Genomic DNA, 19,430 nt, shown 5'->3' on the forward strand with positions numbered 1-19,430 from the left:
ATGCAAGCCCTCCTCCCATCCCCCCATAGAGTTACATTTTTCTTGTTTTTCCTTGTTAGTAAACCAGATTACTGGTGGTGTTGTTTATCAAGATATAATTTATATACAGTAAAATAATTGGCCATTTTAGTAGTTTTGTTTAAAATCCATATAGTCAAGCAACATTGAAGACAGAACAGTTGCTTTACCCTCTTTATAGTCAACAGGATTATTTTAATGATTCCATTATATAAGGGATTCTTTGACTTAAAGGAAGGAAAGGTGATCTCTAACAAAGGAAAGCAATATCTGATCACCAAACAGGAACCATGCTTCCTGGCTTTAACTTCCTATGCAAGGGGTTAAATTCAGTGCAATCTTTGTGGATTCCTAGATCTCTAATTTGGATGCAGCTCCTCAAAATGTTAGTTGCCTGGGGTCTCAGACAATGGAGACAGGATCTATTCGTTTTAATATAGCTAAAGAGGGAGAAAAATGAGGAAAGACTATGAAATACTTTAGTCCAGAGACCCAGATATAACACAAGCAATGATAAAAACAAAATGGAAAACGGAGCTCAACATATATCGGGTTATTTCTGGAATAGAACTAGGGTCTCTGTCCTGTCCCCTGGGTAAAAAAGGAGAACCAGGATCCCTATTCAGAGAAGTTGTTTTCTAAGGGAAGAAGGCAAGATTTTGGCTAAATGGTTTGCAGTTGCTTTCTGACAAAGAGCAGAGCTTCTGGCTACAATTTGTTCTGGGGTCTGGAAAAAGCCAGTTTGAGTGAAACCTGAATGGATGGCAACTTTCCAAACTGCAAAGCTCTGGAAGAAAAGCCCTCTACACCCCAGAGCATTCATTCTGTTTCCCTGTAATTCTTGTTTTTTTTTTATTTCAGAGGCTGATAGTCAGCTTTGAATCATTACATGGCAACAAGGACAGATCTGGTGGCAAGTCCTGGAACTGTTAGGAAATGAACGCACTCAGTGAGATGCCATTTTTGGGTCTGTGTTAACTTACAGAAATAACCACAGAACCAGCTGTAATCTACTGAGTGTTGTCAGCCAAAAGAAATCTTAGCAGGGTATCTTTCAAGTATTTTACTTCTTGTACCTTTCCAACATTTCACTGTTCAGACCAAAGCTTCTTACCAAGACTTAATACATTATTTTCAGAATGCAAAAATTCATTTTTTCATATTGTAAGAAGGTCCTGAAATGCTCTTCTTGGTTCACATTCTCTTTTACATTCTTAGCCCAGCTCCCTACTTCACCTTATTATAGTGGGGCTCTCCTGGCTTCCAATTTAATAGCTTAGTGCCTTAAAGGATGGACTTTATTTTATTTATTATTTATTTATTTGTTTATTTTGAGACAGAGTCTCAGTCACCCTTGGTAGAATGCCGTGGCATCATAGCTTGCAGCAACCTCAAACTCTTATGCTCAAGTGATTCTCTTGCTTCACCCTCCTGGGACTACAGGTGCCCGCCACAATGCCCAGTTATTTTTTTTAGAGATGGGGTCTCGCTCTTGCTCAGGCTGGTCTCAAACCTGTGAGCTTAGGGCAATCCATCCACCTTGGCCTCCCAGAGTGCTAGGATTACAGGCGTAAGCCACCTCTCCAGGCCACAGAGAGCTTCTTATGAACTCTAATTCTTTGCAAGAAATTTCTGGGCTAGAGTGCCCAGCAGTGGGGCTTCCCTAAAGATTGATTAACTTCTTATACAGCCCTTGGAATAACTAGAATCAAGTGACTCTCTTCTTTGGAAAGGATGTGGGGAGGGTGAGAAAGGTGGGTGGGGAAAGATATTGGGCATTTGGGCTTAATTGCCAAAGAAGGAAAGCAGAATGTCAGAACACGATGGTATCATATGGTAATTTTGTATAGCACGTTTCAATTGTCATACACATTTCCTATATAACCACTTCATACTTGATAAATTGCTTGATTTGCTAAATGAATGCTTCATTTCACTAACCCCCAAAAGGAAGTAAATGTTCTAAGATGGCCATAAGCAGAGGTAATGTTTTACGTCAAACTGAAATTACAACTTCTTTTATGTAGTTAAAGGCCATTTGTGCAATCATTTTATTCACTTAAACACATTTTCTATTGATTTCCGCTTCTCCACCCCATGAAAAAGGGGGGTAAAGGCATATATAATTAAAAGCATTTTAAGGGTGGCACCTATGGCTCAGTGGGTAGGGTGCTGGCCCCATATACTGAGGGTAGTGGGTTCGAACCCAGCCCGGGCCAGCTAAAACAGCAATGAGAATTGCAACAAAAAATAGCCAGGCATTGTGGCGGGCACCTATAGTCCCAGCTACTCGGGAGGCTGAAGCAAGAGAATCCCTTAAACCCAAGAGTTGGAGGTTGCTGTGAGCTGTGACATCATGGCACTCTACCCAGGGTAATCCTAGCAGTCTGGGAGGCCAAGGCAGGTGGATTGCTTGAGCTCAGGAGTTTGAGAACATCCTGAACAAGAGCAAGACCCTGGTCGGGCGTGGTGGCTTGCGCCTGTAATCCCAGCACTGTGGGAGGCTGAGGTGGAAGGATTGCTTGAGCTCAGGAGTTTGAGGATTGTCTGAGCAAGAGTGAGACCTGAACTCATGAAAAAAATGGAAAAACCCAGCCAGGCACTGCAGCGAGTGCCTGTAATCCCAGCGGCTTCAGAGACTGAGGCAGCAGGATGCCCGTAGCCCGAGTCTGAGGTTGCAGTGAGCTACGACACCATTGCACTCTGCTCCAGGCATAGGGTAGAACTCTGTCTCAACAACATAAGAAAGAAAACAAAAAAGAGCAAGACCTTATCTCTACTAAAACTATCTGGGTGCTGTGGCATACTCCTGTAGTCCAGCTACTGGGAGGCTGAGGTATGAGAATTGCTTGAGCCCAGGAGTTTGAGGTTGCTGTCAGCCATGATCCCACAACACTCTACCCAGGGTGACAGAGTGAGACTCTGTTTCTGATAAATAAATAAAAGATTAGAGCATATGATTTTTTCTTTTTGTGGCTGATTTCATATCAATTCCTGTAGCTATACCACTACTGAATTACATGCTGTGCTGTTTCTCCCAGAGGTCAACTGTGGAAGCCTAGGTAAGACTCCAAGTGGTCTTCCATGCATGCTACTGAATGAACTATGCACAGGATTTCTAGGCTATCTGCATAGAGTACTGTCTGGGACCAGATGGCCATGATATGTATGTCTGTGATAGTGGCATACGGGCTCAGATTCTCTTATTACAGCCTCACTGCTGCCTGGGAACCAAAGTGCCACCTCCACTTCCCACCAATGTGTAGCACTGGCACCTCTAACATACATCCACTTACTGAATCCCTTAGAGAGGTCTTGAGACTCCAAGATCAGGGAGCCTGGGTGAAAGGAGGGCATCTTTCTCTAGGAGCAGGTACCAACTACATAATTTGTAGGGCCTGGTACAAAATAAAAAAAAATGGGCCCCTTGTTAAAAAATTGTTCTGTGGGCCAGGTGAGGTGGCTCACTCCTGTAATCCTAGCACTCTGGGAGACAGGGCAGGTAGATTGCTTGGGCTCACAGGTTGGGGACCAGCCTGAGCCAGAGCCAGACCCCGCCTCTAAAAATAGCTGGGTGTTTTGGTGGGTGCCTGTAGTCCCAGCTACTTAGGAGGCTGAGACAAGAAAATTGCTTAACCCCAAGAGTTTGAGGTTGCTGTGAGCTGTGACATCACAGCACTCCACTGATGGTAACAGGGTGAAACTCGTCTCAAAAAATAAAAAAATTGTTTTGAATCTAAAGATGGCAACAACAGAATATCAAACCCAAGTTCAAGGCCCTTCTGACTGGATAGGTCACACATACACGAATCTACTCTAACCCAGGACTAGCCACAAGTTTGAGCCTCTCTACACGCCTGTGAAAAAGTGTTTATTTAATACCCTTAACCCTATTTTAATGCTGAAGACTCTGAGGTTCTAAGACAGCGGTTCTCAACTTGTGGGTAGTGATTCACAGGAACTGTATTAAAGGGCTCTGGCATTAGGAAAGTTGAGAATCACTGTTCTAAGAGGTTAAGTAACTGTTTGAAGTTCCCGTAGCCAGTAAGCACTAGGTGCTGGAAAGCTCTAGCTGTTTCCAAGTCATAATCTATTCACATTTAACAAAGTCCATTGTTAGTAAACAATGCCTTCTTGTTCTGGAAGGAAGGGATAGGATATTCTCAGATAAGTCTTGAATGCACAGAGTCAGGAGGCACTGCCTAGAGCCCCAGGGCTTCTGTCTCTGCAACTACAAAACCATATCCAAAGGTTTAAAAACTGTCTGAAAATCTAACAAGCAAGGCTGTGTGGCCTCTCCTCAACAGTTACTTGCCTAGTCACAGGTGAACTGCTTCCTATTGGGATATCTGTACTCTCCCCCATCCTTCCTTTCCAGAAAAATAGCTCTAAGGTATTTTAGAGCCCTTACTTAAGACACAAAGTCCATTCTACTCTGCCTTCAGTACTGCTGACCCTCCCTCCCATTGAGCAACCCTGCGCAGTGCCATTCTACCCCAGTGTCCAGCATTTCCAAGCCAAAGGTGGAACATGTAATTGTGTTTTGGGTGTATATGGTAGTGGTGGTGGGGGGACTTACTGAAACTCACTGCAGAAGGGACCCTGGAGGCGTCCCCCAAGGGAACTCTTTTAGCTCTCAACCTTTCCAGGCCCTTATGGCAGGTGCAAGATAAGCTTATACAAACTCTGTGAGGCACTAGAAGCTGAATGGTAAGGAAGAGGAGGCTGACCCAACTCTTGGATTCCCAAGGTCTCTCTAGGATGCCAAGAACAAATGGAGGGAGGCCATGGAGACCAGGAGCATGGCTCTGAGGGACAGTTGTCTCCAATTTGTAGTTGATGGTTAACTTATTACAGCCTCACTGCTGCCTGGGAACCAAAGTGCCACCCCGCTTCCACCAATGTGTAGCACTGGTACCACTAACATATATCCACTTACTGAATCCCTTGAAAAGGTCTTGAGACTCCAAGATTAGGGAGCCTGGGTTATCTCAGGTTTTGCATAGATTAAAAAGAAAATCCCTGCTCTTTTGGCCGGAGACGCCATCTTCCAGTAATTCACCAAAATGACAAACACAAAGGGAAAGAGGAGGGACACCCGATACATGTTCTTAAGCCTTTTAGAAAACATGGAGTTGTTCCTTTGGCCACATACATGTGAATCTACAAGAAAGGTGATATTGTAGACATCAAGGCATGTTCAAAAAGGCATGCCACACAAATGTTACCATGGTAAAACTGGAAGAGTCTACAGTGTTACCCAGTATGCTGTTGGCATTGTTGTAAACAAACAAGTTAAGGGCAAGATCCTTGCCAAGAGGATTAATGTTCATATTGAGCATATTAAGCATTCTAAGAGCCGAGATAGCTTCCTGAAACATGTGAAGGAAAATGATCAGAAAAAGAAGGAAGCCAAAGAGAAAGGTACCTGGGTTCAACTGAAGCGCCAGCCTGCGCCACCCAGAGAAGCCCACTTTGTGAGAACTAACAGAAAGGAGCCTGAGCTCCTGGAACCCATTCCCTATGAATTCATGGCATAATAAGCATCTAACATAGCACACAGGAGCACCAGTGGACCCATGTTTTTAGGTGCAAGAACCTATTCCCCATGAGCTCATGGCATAATAGGTGTACAGCATAGCACACTGGATAACCAATAGTCCCCATGTAACAGTGATACAAGGTGCTGGAACCTATTTCCCATGAATTCAAAAGTCAATCACACTTTGTCACATTCAATGGCAAGGTGCCTCCCTGAGCTACTGGAACCTCTTCCCTATGAATTCATGGCATGGTAGATAAAAATAATAACATCAAAATGTTTCTTGTTCATTCACTAAAATGTGATATTTTTTCCCCAAAGAAGTATTACGGCAAATTTTAATGTGTCCTAAAAAGAAAAGAAAAGAAAATCCCTGCTTTCTTCACTATGAAGTTTAAAATGGCACTCAGAAATGACCTCTTCCTTTACTATAAAAAGGTACATCTAAGTTAAAGTTTTATTTTAATTAATAAATTCTGTAAACCCTTTTTGACTCTCATTGACTTCTTTCCTTCAGCTTGCTTGAATAATGGGAAAAGGTTATAATTTATATTTAATCAAATGGCTGTTTCGTTTTTTACTACTAAAATGGCATCTCAAAAAAGTAACATGCACATAATCTTAATAATCATAATACTGTCATTATTAATTTGAGACAGAGTCTCACTCTGTTGCCCTGGGTAGAGTGCCATGGCATCACAGCTCACAGCAACCTCAAACTCTTGAGCTCAAGGGTTCAATCCTCTTGTCTCAGCCTCCCAAGTAGCTGGGACTACAGGTGCCCACCACAATGCCCAGCTAGTTTTTCTATTTTTAGTAGAGACGGTATCTCCATCTTGATCAGGCTGGTCTTGAACTCCTGAGCTTAAGCAATCCACCCACCTTGGCTTCTCAGAGTTAATTTTATTTTTAAAATGTCTATTTAGGCTCGGCGCCCACACACAGTGGTTATGGTACCAGCTACACACACTGAAGGTGGCGAGTTTGAACCCAGCCTGGGCCAGCTAAACAACAATGACAACTGCGACAAAAAATAGCTGGGCATTGGGGCAGGTACCTATAGTCCCAGCTACTTGGGAGACTGAGACAAGAGAATTGCTTAAGCCCAAGAGTTTGAGGTTGCTGTGAGCTGTGATGCCATGGCATTCTACCAAGGGTGACATAGTGAGACTGTCTCAAAAAAAAGTCTATTTAGAAGTGCTATAATTTCTTCATATAAATTCTCTTATCACCAGGTATTTAGATTGCTTTATCCTCATAAAAATCTCTGGGCTGAATATTTCTCCATGTCCATTGAAGGGGCTCAATGCATGTCCCTCCAGAATATGCTGCTTTGGTTGTTCTTTTTTTCTTAGACAGAATCTCACTCAGTCACCCTGGGTTGAGTGCTGTGGCATCATAGTACACAGCAAGCTCAAACTCTTGGGCTCAAGCAATTCTTTTGCTTCAGCTTCCCGGGTAGCTGGGACTATAGGCACCCACCACAACACTCAGCTATTTTTTAGAGACTGGATCTTGCGCTAGCTCAGGCTGGTCTCGAACTCATGAGTTTAGGCGATCCACCTGCCTCAGCCTCCCAGAGTGCTAGTATTACAGGCGTGAGCCACCACACCTGGCCCCAGAATATGCTGCTTTGGGATAAGAATTATTTTGCACTGAAGGCATTTGGGAAACAGCAGGTGCAGGGAGGACTCCCTGCCTACCCCTCTCACCTAAAAGCATGACATAAATCTCCCATGAGAAAAGTACCCTCTCTGTAAAAGGAAGAAGTAAATATTCTTACTATCAGAGACAGGAAATCAGTGCCAAGATGCAGTTGTACAAATAAACCTTACTAAAACAACCCTTATCTTCCATTACTTTACCTATGTATTTACCTGCCTACAATTGACTGCCCCTAGAAGTTCAAACCACTTTTTGTCTTGTCAAGTTTCCACAATTTTTTACTCTTAGTTAAAAATGGTATATGAGCTTCTAAGCCTAAACCATTTCTTGGAGTTTTCACTTCATTTCTGTAAGGCCCTTCATATGCATACAAAATAACTTTTAAAACTGTCCTTTTGTCAGTTTAATTTATGGGCCCCAGACACTGAACCTAAGAGAGTCAAAGGGCTTTTTCTTCTCTACACCATCTTTCCCTATCTGCCTAATTATTTCCTTGAAATGAAGTCGTCTGTAGAAGGTTTGATATTGATACTTATTGCCAAAGGGCACTCTAAAAAGACTCTAGGAATGGGTGGCGCCTGTGGCTCAGTCGGTAAGGTGCCGGCCCCATATACCGAGGGTGGCGGGTTCAAACCTGACCTCAGCCAAACTGCAACCAAAAAATAGCCAGGCGTTGTGGCGGGTGCCTGTAGTCCCAGCTACTTGGTGAGGCTGAGGCAAGAGAATCGCTTAAGCCCAGGATTTGGAGGTTGCTGTGAGCTGTGTGAGGCCACAGCACTCTACTGAGGGCCATAAAGTGAGACTCTGTCTCTACAAAAAAAAGACTCTAGACACATATATTTACTCCCACTAACAAGGCATGCATAAGCATTCTGAGAAGCCTACTTATTTTCTTAGACCTACATCCCACTGCTTCACAAAGCCTTCTACTTCCACTCACCACCATCATCTCTTTTCCTTTTGTGAAATCTCTTCCACTCAGTCTGTAGTGGTTAGCAGTTGAGCATTTCACTGTTCTTCTGTTAATTCATTAAAGAAGAAAAGAAAAGAGGGCTGGGTACAGTGGCTCATGCCTGTAATCCTAGCTCTCTAGGAGGCCAAGATGGGTGTATTGCTTGAGCTCATGAGTTGGAGACCAGCCTGAGCAAAAGTGAGACCTCGTCTATACTAAAAATGGAAAAACTGAGGCAAGAGAATGGCTTGAGCCCCAGTTGGAGGTTGCTGTGAGCTGTGATGCCATGGCCCTCTACCCAAGGTGACAGAATGAGGCTCTGTCTCAAAATAAATAACGGTGAAGGAAAGAAAAGGAAAATTCCAGCTTCTATTTTCACCTGGTCATATGCAGAGCAGTAGAAATACAAATACATATATATCAAATCACCACTTTCCAGTGGGCATCCAAACCTTGCTGTTGTTGTTAAAGGCATCCTGTGAGTAGCTTCAGGGTGGATATGGGGGATTAAAAAAATGGGTGAAATTAGTTTCCCCCATACAGTCTGACAGAATATCCCTGCCACAGTAACAGTATCTGTTTATGAGAGTTTCTATCACTAAATAATGAGAAGTGCTCAAATTTACATTCCCAACTGCATTGTGGGAATGGAAACAGAAAAGCAGAGTAAGTTTGCTAACTAAAAGTGCCACTTCTTACTCATCCCAGAAACTATGGCATTTGGACCACAGGGAAGGCACTCAGGAAATATCTGTTGAATGATGGAGGAATTAATAAATGCGTGGATGGATAAAGACAGCTGACTATAAGCAAGGGAAAGCTATGAAACTTTAAGTATCTATAATCTCCTCCACATCACATATAGAGCCTTTCCAAGGTGCCCATTTGATGATGGTATAGGGAATCACTTGGCAAGAGGGAATAAAAGGTCCTCTATTATAAAGGGAAAGAAAAATTCAGGGAGAGGCCGGCACCTGTGGCTCAGTTGGTAAGGTGCTGGCCCCATATACCAAGGGTGGCGGGTTCAAACCCGGCCCCAGCTGAACTGCAACCAAAAAATAGCCGGGCGTTGTGGCGGGCGCCTGTAGTCCCAGCTACTCGGGAGGCTGAGGCAAGAGAATCGCTTAAGCCCAGGAGTTAGAGGTTGCTGTGAGCTGTGTGATGCCATAGCACTCTACCGAGGGCCATAAAGTGAGACTCTGTCTCTACAAAAAGAAAGAAAAATTCAGAGAGAGAGCTAGAATTTGCAGGGGGGAAGCATAGTTCATGACAAGAGCAGACCATGGTTTGGAGACCTGTGGCAACTGCCAAAGAAAGCAGATGGGGAGTGTGAAAAGAAAAGAAAATTCTGGGACCTTCTACATTTATTATGCCAAAGAGAAAAGTTAAGCCCTGGAAACTGGGTCTTGTAACCTGGCTGTTTTGTCTTCTCTGGTGCATGACCTTTGTGTTGAAATGTTATATATTAACCAGATTCCTTATTCTTCATCCAAACTTAAAGTTGGAGAGGCACCCTTGTGACTGTCACCTAGTCACAATAGAAGGTTAAGCAAACCCTTTAAAGTATGATCAATAGTAGCCAATCGGATCTTTTATCTACACTTTGGCCTTTGTGTGAAAAATGTTGTAATTCTGTTCAGGACCCCCGTTTTTGCCTACATAAGTTATTCTCACTTTTCCCTACACCAGGAAGCACTGATCACCGTTCTTTGCCTGACCTTTGCACAAGAGACCTGCACCCTCACACTGCGAGCACATGTGGTGAAAACTAGATGGAGTCAGTCAGGCTAGAGCCAACATGACACAGCTGGTCTAGTCTGTTCAGGTCCTGCCTGGCCTTCACCCCTGTCTCTCATTTTTACTGTTTTGTAAATTTAGTTCCACCCTGAAGATGCCTATCTTGAGTAGTTTAGGTGGATTGACTTAGGAGATTAACTTTAAAATTGAAATGTTTTGGGTCATGGGTTCTGCTGATTATTGTTTAAGATAAGGGTTAACATGGTCTTCACTTTGAACTTAAATGTATAAAACTATAATGTTGGGGGTGGCGCCTGTGGCTCAGTGGGTAGGACACCGGCCCCATATACTGAGAGTGGTGGGTTCAAACCCGGCCCCAGACAAACTGCAACAAAAAAATAGCCGGGCATTGTGGCGGGCGCCTGTAGTCCCAGCTACCTGGGAGGCTGAGGCAAGAGAATTGCCTAAACTCAGGACTTGAGTTTGCTGTGAGCTGTGATGTCACAGCACTCTACCGAGGGTGACAAAGTGAGACTCTGTCTCTACAAAAAAGAAAAAAAAAAAACTATAAGGTTGGAAATGGAAGAACAGAACAGTCTTGGAGAGGCTACTCTCACTGTTCTCCAGAATCCCCACCTGACAAAGTGGGGGCAGTGCTGCAATGCTCCTTGCTGCATTGCCAAGAGATTTCTCCTGGGAACCTTGGGGCTCTACACTAGGCACTTGCCATCATCATCACTTACTAAGGTCCAGCTGCTTTGTTCAGGTTGCCCGCTGAGAACTATAGTTCTTGTCAGTTCTGATTTTGTTCTCAAGAACTTTGGTTTCTGTATCTGGTCGATATTATGGAAGCTCAGGCCTCAATCCCAAATTACAGCCCACTGGGGTGTATTCTGTCTGATTGGTCTCAGTATGGGTACCTACCTATGACTAAAAATGCAATGAAATTTTACTGTAACATAGTCTGGCCAATGTATCATCTTGACTCCTGAGAAAAGTGGCCTTTAAATGGATCCTTAGGGCGGTGCCTGTGGCTCAAGGAGTAGGGTGCCGGTCCCATATGCTGGAGGTGGCGGGTTCAAACCCAGCCCCGGCCAAAAACCACAAAAAAAATAAATAAATAAAATAAATGGATCCTTTTTTTTTTTTTTTTTTTGTAGAGACAGAGTCTCACTGTACCGCCCTCGGGTAGAGTGCCGTGGCGTCACACGGCTCACAGCAACCTCTAACTCCTGGGCTTCCGCGATTCTCTTGCCTCAGCCTCCCTAGTAATAAATGGATCCTTAAATTATCATACCATCTTACAGTTGGAGCGCTTTGGTCAAAGATAGAGAAATGGGGTGAAATCCCATATGTACAAGCCTTTATGCTTTTACACAATAAAGATGCTGATGCTAAGAATAATCTGCTTATGGTACAAAGGGAAGCAAAACCAGAAACAAAGAGAAGAAAGGGAGAAAATCAAAAGATTGTGTGTGATGATGAAGCTAATGTTCATGTTAAGCAAGATCTTCCCCCACCCCCACCCCCACTGGCCACCTTGGCCTCCCAGAGTGCTAGGATTACAGGTTTGAGCCATCACACCTGTCCTGAGCAGGATATTTTAGAGGAAAATGTAGTGTCTGCTTCCATTAGACTTAGGACACTATGTTCTCCAGCAGCAGATGAAGAGGAACCTTACTTGGCTGATAGAGGCTTGGGCGTGGTCTCCCCATCTTACACCTGGCAGGGAACTTGATTTGATCTGTGGACCCAAGGAGGTGAGCAGAGCAATACCCTCTGCGCCAAATGCCAGTAGGAATAAATCAGCAGGGCCAGCCTGCTGGATACTATTGGACACATACACCCTTCTTTACCTCTGATCTGTTAAAATGGAAAAATACCAACACCCCCCCTTACTGTTCAGATCCTGTTAAAGTGACAGCACTAAGGCTCAGCGCCTGTAGCTCAGCAGCTAAAGCGCCAGCCACATACACCAGAGCTGGCGGATTCGAATCCAGCTAGGGCCTGCCAAACAACAATGACAACTACAACCAAAAAAAATAGCCAGGCGTTGTGGCAGGCGCCTGTAGTCCCAGCCACTTGGGAGGCTGAGGCAAGAGAATCTCTTAAGCCCAAGAGTTTGAGGTTGCTGTGAGCTGTGATGCCACAGCACTCTACCTAAGTGACATAGTGAGACTCTGTCTCAAAAAAAAAAAAAAAATAGGGCGGTGCCTGTGGCTCAGTGAGTAGGGCGCCGGCCCCATATGCCGAGGGTGGCGGGTTCAAACCCAGCCCCAGCCAAACTGCAACAAAAAATAAATAGCCGGGCGTTGTGGTGGGCGCCTGTAGTCCCAGCTGCTCGGGAGGCTGAGGCAAGAGAATCGTGTAAGCCCAAGAGTTAGAGGTTGCTGTGAGCCGTGTAACGCCATGGCACTCTACCCGAGGGCGGTACAGTGAGACTCTGTCTCTACAAAAAAAAAAAAAAAAAAAAAAAAAAAAAAATATATATATATATATATATATATATATATATACACACACACACCGGAGGTGGCAGATTCAAACCTGGCCCCCGGCAAAAAAAAAAAAAAGTGACTGCACTAATAACCACTGTCTTTACTACTCACCACCCTAATTCGGCTGATATACATTTTTTTTTTTTTTTTTGCAGTTTTGGCTGAGGCCAGACTCGAACCCACCACCCCTGGTATATGAGGCCAGCGCCCTACTCCTTGAGCCACAGGCACTGCTCGACAAGCTCTTTTATTTTTTTATTTCATTTTTATTTTTTGCAATTTTTGGCTGGGGCTGGGTTTGAACTCACCACCTCCGGCATATGGGGCCGGCCCTACCCCTTTGAGCCACAGGCACCACTCCAGCTCTTTTAAATATATAGTATATATATATATTTTTTGAGAAAGAGTTTCACTTTGTCACCCTAGGTTAAGTGCCGTGGTATCTTAGCTCACAGCAACCTCAAACTCTTGTTTGAGTGACTCTTGTCTCAGCCTCCCAAGTACCTGGGACTATAGGTGCCTGCCACAATGCCTGGCTATTTTTAGAGACAGGGGTCTCACTCTGGCTCAGACTGGTCTCGAACTCCTGACCTCAGGCAATCCACCTGCCTCGGCCTGCCAGGGTGCTAGAATGACAGGCGTGAACCACTGTGCCTGGCTGCTCTTTTAAATATAATTTTCACCAGTGATGGAAAGGCGGCAGCACTGGATAAGGCACGTAAGGTCAGTAAAAGCTGCCTGACTTCATAATGAGGATCGGGGTGAATATACCAGCAGCAGGGGCTGCTTTTACATTGACAGAGCCAGACTGGGAACTGAAAAATGGTGTGTTGCCTCTCTTCAGTCATTACAAAAGATGTCTTTTGGCAGGACTATAGAAAGGCGTTCCCAGGGCGGCGCCTGTGGCTCAGTCGGTAAGGCGCCGGCCCCATATACCGAGGGTGGCGGGTTCAAACCCAGCCCCGGCCAAACTGCAACCAAAAAATAGCCGGGCGTTGTGGCGGGCACCTGTAGTCCCAGCTGCTCGGGAGGCTGAGGCAAAAGAATCGCTTAAGCCCAGGAGTTGGAGGTTGCTGTGAGCAGTGTGAGGCCACGGCACTCTACCAAGGGCCATAAAGTGAGACTCTGTCTCTACAAAAAAAAAAAAAAAAAAAAAAAAAGAAAGGCGTTCCCAAGCAAAAGAGTCTAAACATGGTATAAATCGTGCACCAAAAAGCAACTGAGGACCCATCTGAGTTTCTAGAGAAAATACATGATGCCTACCATAAGTACACAGACATAGATCCTGAGACTCCTGAAAATCAGCTAATGGAAAATGTGACTTTTATTTCTCAAAGTGCTCCTGACATACAGAAAAAATTACAGTGATTGGATGGGGCTGTAGCAATAAACCCCTTTCAGCTGATAGACATTGCCTACAGGGTTTTCAGCAATTGGGAGCATAAAAAGGTCCAGGCCACTACTTTTCTTTTCTTTTTTTTTTTTTGTAGAGATAGAGTCTCACTTTATGGCCCTCGGTAGAGTGCCATGGCATCACACAGCTCACAGCAACCTCCAACTCCTGGGCTTAAGCGATTCTCTTGCCTCAGCCTCCCAAGTAGCTGGGACTACAGGCGCCCGCCACAACGCCCGGCTATTTTTTGGTTGCAGTTCAGCCGGGGCCGGGTTTGAACCCGCCACCCTCGGTATATGGGGCCGGCGCCTAACTGACTGAGCCACAGGCGCCGCCCAACTACTATTTTTCTTGAGACCACCAAAGATAAAAAGGGACAGGGAAGGAGTCCTGAGAACAGGATCCCGAGGCGGCAACCAACCCTGACTAAGAAAAACCAGTGTGCCTATTTTAAGGAGGTGGGACACTAGAAAAATGAGTACCCCCCGAAAAAGAGGGTCATATGCCCAACTGCCAGATGGTCAAAGTAGCTTGCTCTGAGTGAGAATGACTGAGGGTACCTGAGGCCTCAGCTGTATTTTCTGTGGTGTATCACCAGGACTCCCCAAGAGCCTCAGGTAAAAATAAGAGGGGGAAAGGGCTGTGGACTTCCTGGTAGACAAGGGGGCAACTTGCCTTTCAGCCTCAGACTGGCCAGCCTGCCTGAGGGTGGTAGCCACACCTGTGACTTCTTTGTTTGTTTGTTTTTTGTAGAAACAGAGTCTCACTGTACCGCCCTCGGGTAGAGTGCCATGGCGTCACACGGCTTACAGCAACCTCCAACTCTTGGGCTTACACCATTCTCTTGCCTCAGCCTCCCGAGCAGCTGGGACTACAGGTGCCCACCTCAACGCCCGGCTATTTTTCTGTTGCAGTTTGGCCAGGGCTGGGTCCGCCCTCGGCATATGGGGCCGGCGCCCTACTCACTGAGCCACAGGCGCCGCCCCAACCTGTGACTTCTTAAGAGACAGAAATTTATGTTGGGGCAACCAGTCACAATCTGTGTTACTGCAGAAAGAAAATTTGTAGTTAACAGCTGGACAGATGGGGAAATATCAAACAATTCTCCTTGACAATCGGGAATGACTTTGGAAGTAGTGGCTGGTTTAAACCCCACCACTCTTCTTCCTGACCCCAGCCAGGAGTCTTTAAAATATCAGTGCCTAGAGGCTTGGTGCCTGCAGCTCAGTGGCTAGGGCGCCGGCCACATATATCAGGGCTGGTGGGTTCAAACCTGGCCAGATCTGCCAAACAACAACAACAAAAAAAAATAGCCAGGCATTGTGGTGGGCGCCTGTAGTCCCAGCTACTCTGGAGGCTGAGGCAAGAGAATCGCCTAAGCCCAGGAGCTGGAGGTTGCTGTGAGTTGTGACACCACAGTGCTCTACAGTGAAACTCTGTCTCTAAAAAAAAAAAAAAAATTTAGAGAGATGAGACAGATGAGAAGTTAGAAGAGAAGTGGAGTAGCCCTTAGGATTTTTTCTTCTTTTCTTTTTTTTTTTTTTGCAGTTTTTTGGCAGAGGCTGAGGTTTGAACCCACCACCTCTGGCATATGAGGCCAGTGCCCTACCCCTTTGAGCCACCCAGCCACAGGTGCCACCCAGTCCTTGGGCTGTTTTACTTACCACTCCTACCTCACTTAAACTGGCTAGAATAAAGACCTGGAGTAAAGCCTTACCCTTTGACAAACACAACAGAACAGGATATGGTTCTTAACAACTGGATGACAAAACTGGTTGGTGATAGATCAAAATTTAAAAATGGCCATTAAACTTACTGTCTTCCTCGTCATAATTCTTCTGACTTTGAGGACTTCGAGAAATAAACAAGACACAATACCTTTCCAATGAGACAAAAATGTTTACACTTACTCAGCTATAAATGTTATAAATATATCTGATTTTTGTCTAACAGGAAGAACACATGTAGTCCAGATATTTACATCTTGTTTAATAAGAGTTTATATTCCATTAGAAGTACTCAGGAATTTCACCGTGTTCCACCACAGCCAAAAAAAAAACTCACCTATCAACATTTATATAGGTTGGGACCTTTGAGATAAACTAGGAAAAGAGATATGTTTTCTATCCATGTTAAAAGTTACACCTGGAGAAGATTGTATAATGTTCTCAAGATGCACCATTCCCTGTGTCAATTTAATAGCTTGTTTCAATGTCATAAGACAACTGCCATATCTTATGCCTATATACATACTAAAATCCCTAAGGGATGGTTTTTACTGTGTGGACAACAGACTTTCTCTTACGTTCCAACTAATACCATAAGAGGGCCTGTTCTCTAGAAAGATTAATACCAGAGGACAGAATCTGAATAATACTCAACTTAGAAAGACCCAGCAGGCCCGAAATCTTTATTTTATTTTCAGAGACAGAGTCTCATTTATTAACCCTCGGTAGAGTGCCATGGCTTCACATCTCACAGCAACCTCCAAATCCTTGGGCTTAGGGGATTCTCTTGCTTGAGTAACTGGGACTACAGGCACCCACCACAATGCCCAGCTATTTTTTGTTGCAGTTTGGCTGGGGCTGGGTTTAAATCCAACACCCTAGGTATATGGGGCCGGCGCCTTACCCACTGAGCCACAGATGCCACTCCAGGCCTGAAATCTTAATCTCCCAGAAGGTTGCTTGAGTGATGTCCATCTCTTCAGCCCTGCTGAATATACTTCCTTGTCTCTATTTGTGATGCCAGCTATGATAATTAAGTTAAATGCTGCGATAAGTCAGCTAACTTACACATGATAAAAACACTAAATGCCATCTCATAGGCTGTTAATACTCTACACATAAAATTTAGACAAGTCCAGGGCGGCGCCTGTGGCTCAGTGAGTAGGGCGCCGGCCCCATATGCTGAGGGTGGTGGGTTCAAACCCAGCCCTGGCCAAACTGCAAAAAAAAAAAAAAGCCGGGCGTTGTGGCGGGCGCCTGTAGTCCCAGCTGCTCGGGAGGCTGAGGCAAGAGAATGGCTTAAGCCCAGGAGCTGGAGGTTGCTGTGAGCCGTGTGACGCCACGGCACTCTACCGAGGGCGGTACAGTGAGACTCTGTCTCTACAAAAAAAAAAAAAAAAAAAAAAAAAAAAAAAAAAAAATTTAGACAAGTCCAGCTTGGCGCCTGTAGCTCAGTGGCTAGAATGCCAGCCACATACACCAGAGCTGGTGGGTTTGAATCCAGCCTGGGCCTGCCAAACAACAATGAGAACTACAACCAAAAAATAGCCATTGTGGCAGGTGCCTGTAGTCCCAGCTACTTGGGAGGCCGAGGCAAGAGAATTGCTTCAGCCCATGAGTTTGAGGTTGCTGTAAGCTGTGATGCCATGGCTCTCTACTGAGGGTGACATAGTGAGACTCTGTCTCAAAAAAAAAAAAAACAAACAAAACTGAGCCACCATTCATTATTTACTTCTGAGACCTAATCATGGGTGTGCAGAATTGGTTTTTGTTTGTTTTGTTTTGTTTTGCAGTTTTTGGCTGGGGCTGGGTTTGAACCCACCACTTCTGGCATATGGGGCTGGTGCCCTACTCCTTTGAGTCACAGGCACCACCTGGGTGTGCAGAACTTTAAAAAATGTGCTGTTTCATCATATCAAATAACTCTCAATGAATAAAACATCATATACAGCAGGTACAAAATGGACTTCATAATAACACTCAACAAAAGGCTGTCTCAGTTGTTCTTTTTTTGAGACAGAGTCTCACTATGTTGCCCTCAGTAGAGTACCACGGTGTCACAGTTCACAGCAACCTCAAACTCTTGGACTTAAACAATTCTCTTGCTTCAGCCTCCCAAGTAGCTGGGACTACAGGCACCTGCCACAATGCCCAGGTTTAGTCGTCATTGTTGTTTTAGCAGGGCCAGGTATGAACCTATCAGCCTCAGTGTAGGTGGCCAGTGCCCTACCCACTAAACTAAAGGCACTGCCTTTTAGTTTTACTCTTTTTTTTTTTTTTTTTTTTTGTGGATTTTTTTGGCCGGGGCTGGGTTTGAACCTGCCACCTCCGGCATATGGGACCGGCGCCCTACTCCTTGAGCCACAGGCACTGCCCTAGTTTTACTCTTAATTATTTTCTTAGTTACCTGGTTTAAGTTGGTTGAGAGCCTTAGTCATTAAAATAGAAATTATTTGCTTTCTAGAAATATTCATATGTTGTTACATCCATACACCCCATATTTCATGTCTACTTGCACTACATGTTGAAATTATAGTTCCCTTAAATGTAAGATTAACCCTCATATTAATACAACTAATTACAGTGATTATTTTCATTCAAATCAACTTCATAGATACAAAATACAATAATGAGAGTGAGGAAATGAGAGCACATGTGCTGGAAACTAGATGGAGTCAGTCAGACTAGGGCCAACATGACATCTGGTCTGGTCCATTCAGGTCCTGCCTGACATTTACCCCTTGTCTCCCATTCTTACAGTTTTGTAAATTTAGCTCCCACCCAGAAGATGCCCATCTTGAGTAGTTTAGGTGGATTGACTTGGGAGATTAACTTTAAAATTGAAATGTTGTTTTGGGTCATGAGTCATACCGATTATTGTTTACTGTGGGTCGTGGATTCTACCATTATTGTTTAAAATAAGGGTTAACGGGGTCTTCACTTTGAACTTAAATGTATAAAACTGTAATGTTGGAAGTCTTGGAAAGGCTACTCTAACTGTTCTCCAGAATCTCCACCTTCTGATAAAGTTTGGTGGACCTATCTCCATCTCTGCATATTAGTTGACAGTGACAGGTGGCCAGACCCTCTTCGTTGGGTACCAAATTCAACTCTTTTAACCGGATTTTGAGTCTTTTGATTTTTTTCAGTTGACATGAGAAATATATTTCAGTAAGATTTTTAGAAAATCAGTTGTATGGGCGGTGCCTATGGCTCAGTCGGTAAGGCGCCGGCCCCAGGGTGGCGGGTTCAAACCCGGCCCGGCTGAGCTGCAACCAAAAAATAGCCGGGCGTTGTGGCCGGCACCTGTAGTCCCAGCTACTGGGGAGGCTGAGGCAAGAGAATCGCTGAAGCCCAGGAGTTGGAGGTTGCTGTGAGCTGTGTGATGCCACGGCACTCTACCGAGGGCTATGAAGTTAGACTCTGTCTCTACAAAAAAAAAAAAAAGAAAATCAGCTGTATGATTTGTGATGCAACTCTCTTCCCCCATCTCCCCAAGAAATCATCAGTAGAAACAATATACTCTGCACTTTTGGAGTCTGGTCAGGACTTGCCTTATCAATGTTGGGAATGTGTCAAGCCTGTCAGGGCCGGCACAGGAAGGAAAGCAAGGGCAGGCCAGGGTCATTTGTATTTTCATGCAGCTTGTGTGTTTGAGTATTATGGCACAGAACTGTCTTGCTGAGAGAACCAGAGCTGTATTTGGTGGCTCATGCTGGGAGAGGAAAGAACACCAATGAATAATTGTGGGATTACAGCCATGGGAGGAGCGAGGATGACAATCTGACTCCAAAAAGGGTGGGTTGTGGGGAAGCAGTGATTTCTCAATTTGCTCGACTGAGTGCTTGGTACCTAACAGGACTTCGGGAGGTATTTGCCAATCGGACCATACAGGATA

The sequence above is a fragment of the Nycticebus coucang genome, chromosome 8 (assembly GCF_027406575.1).
Source record: "Nycticebus coucang isolate mNycCou1 chromosome 8, mNycCou1.pri, whole genome shotgun sequence".
In the NCBI taxonomy this organism is placed as follows: Eukaryota; Metazoa; Chordata; class Mammalia; order Primates; family Lorisidae; genus Nycticebus; species Nycticebus coucang.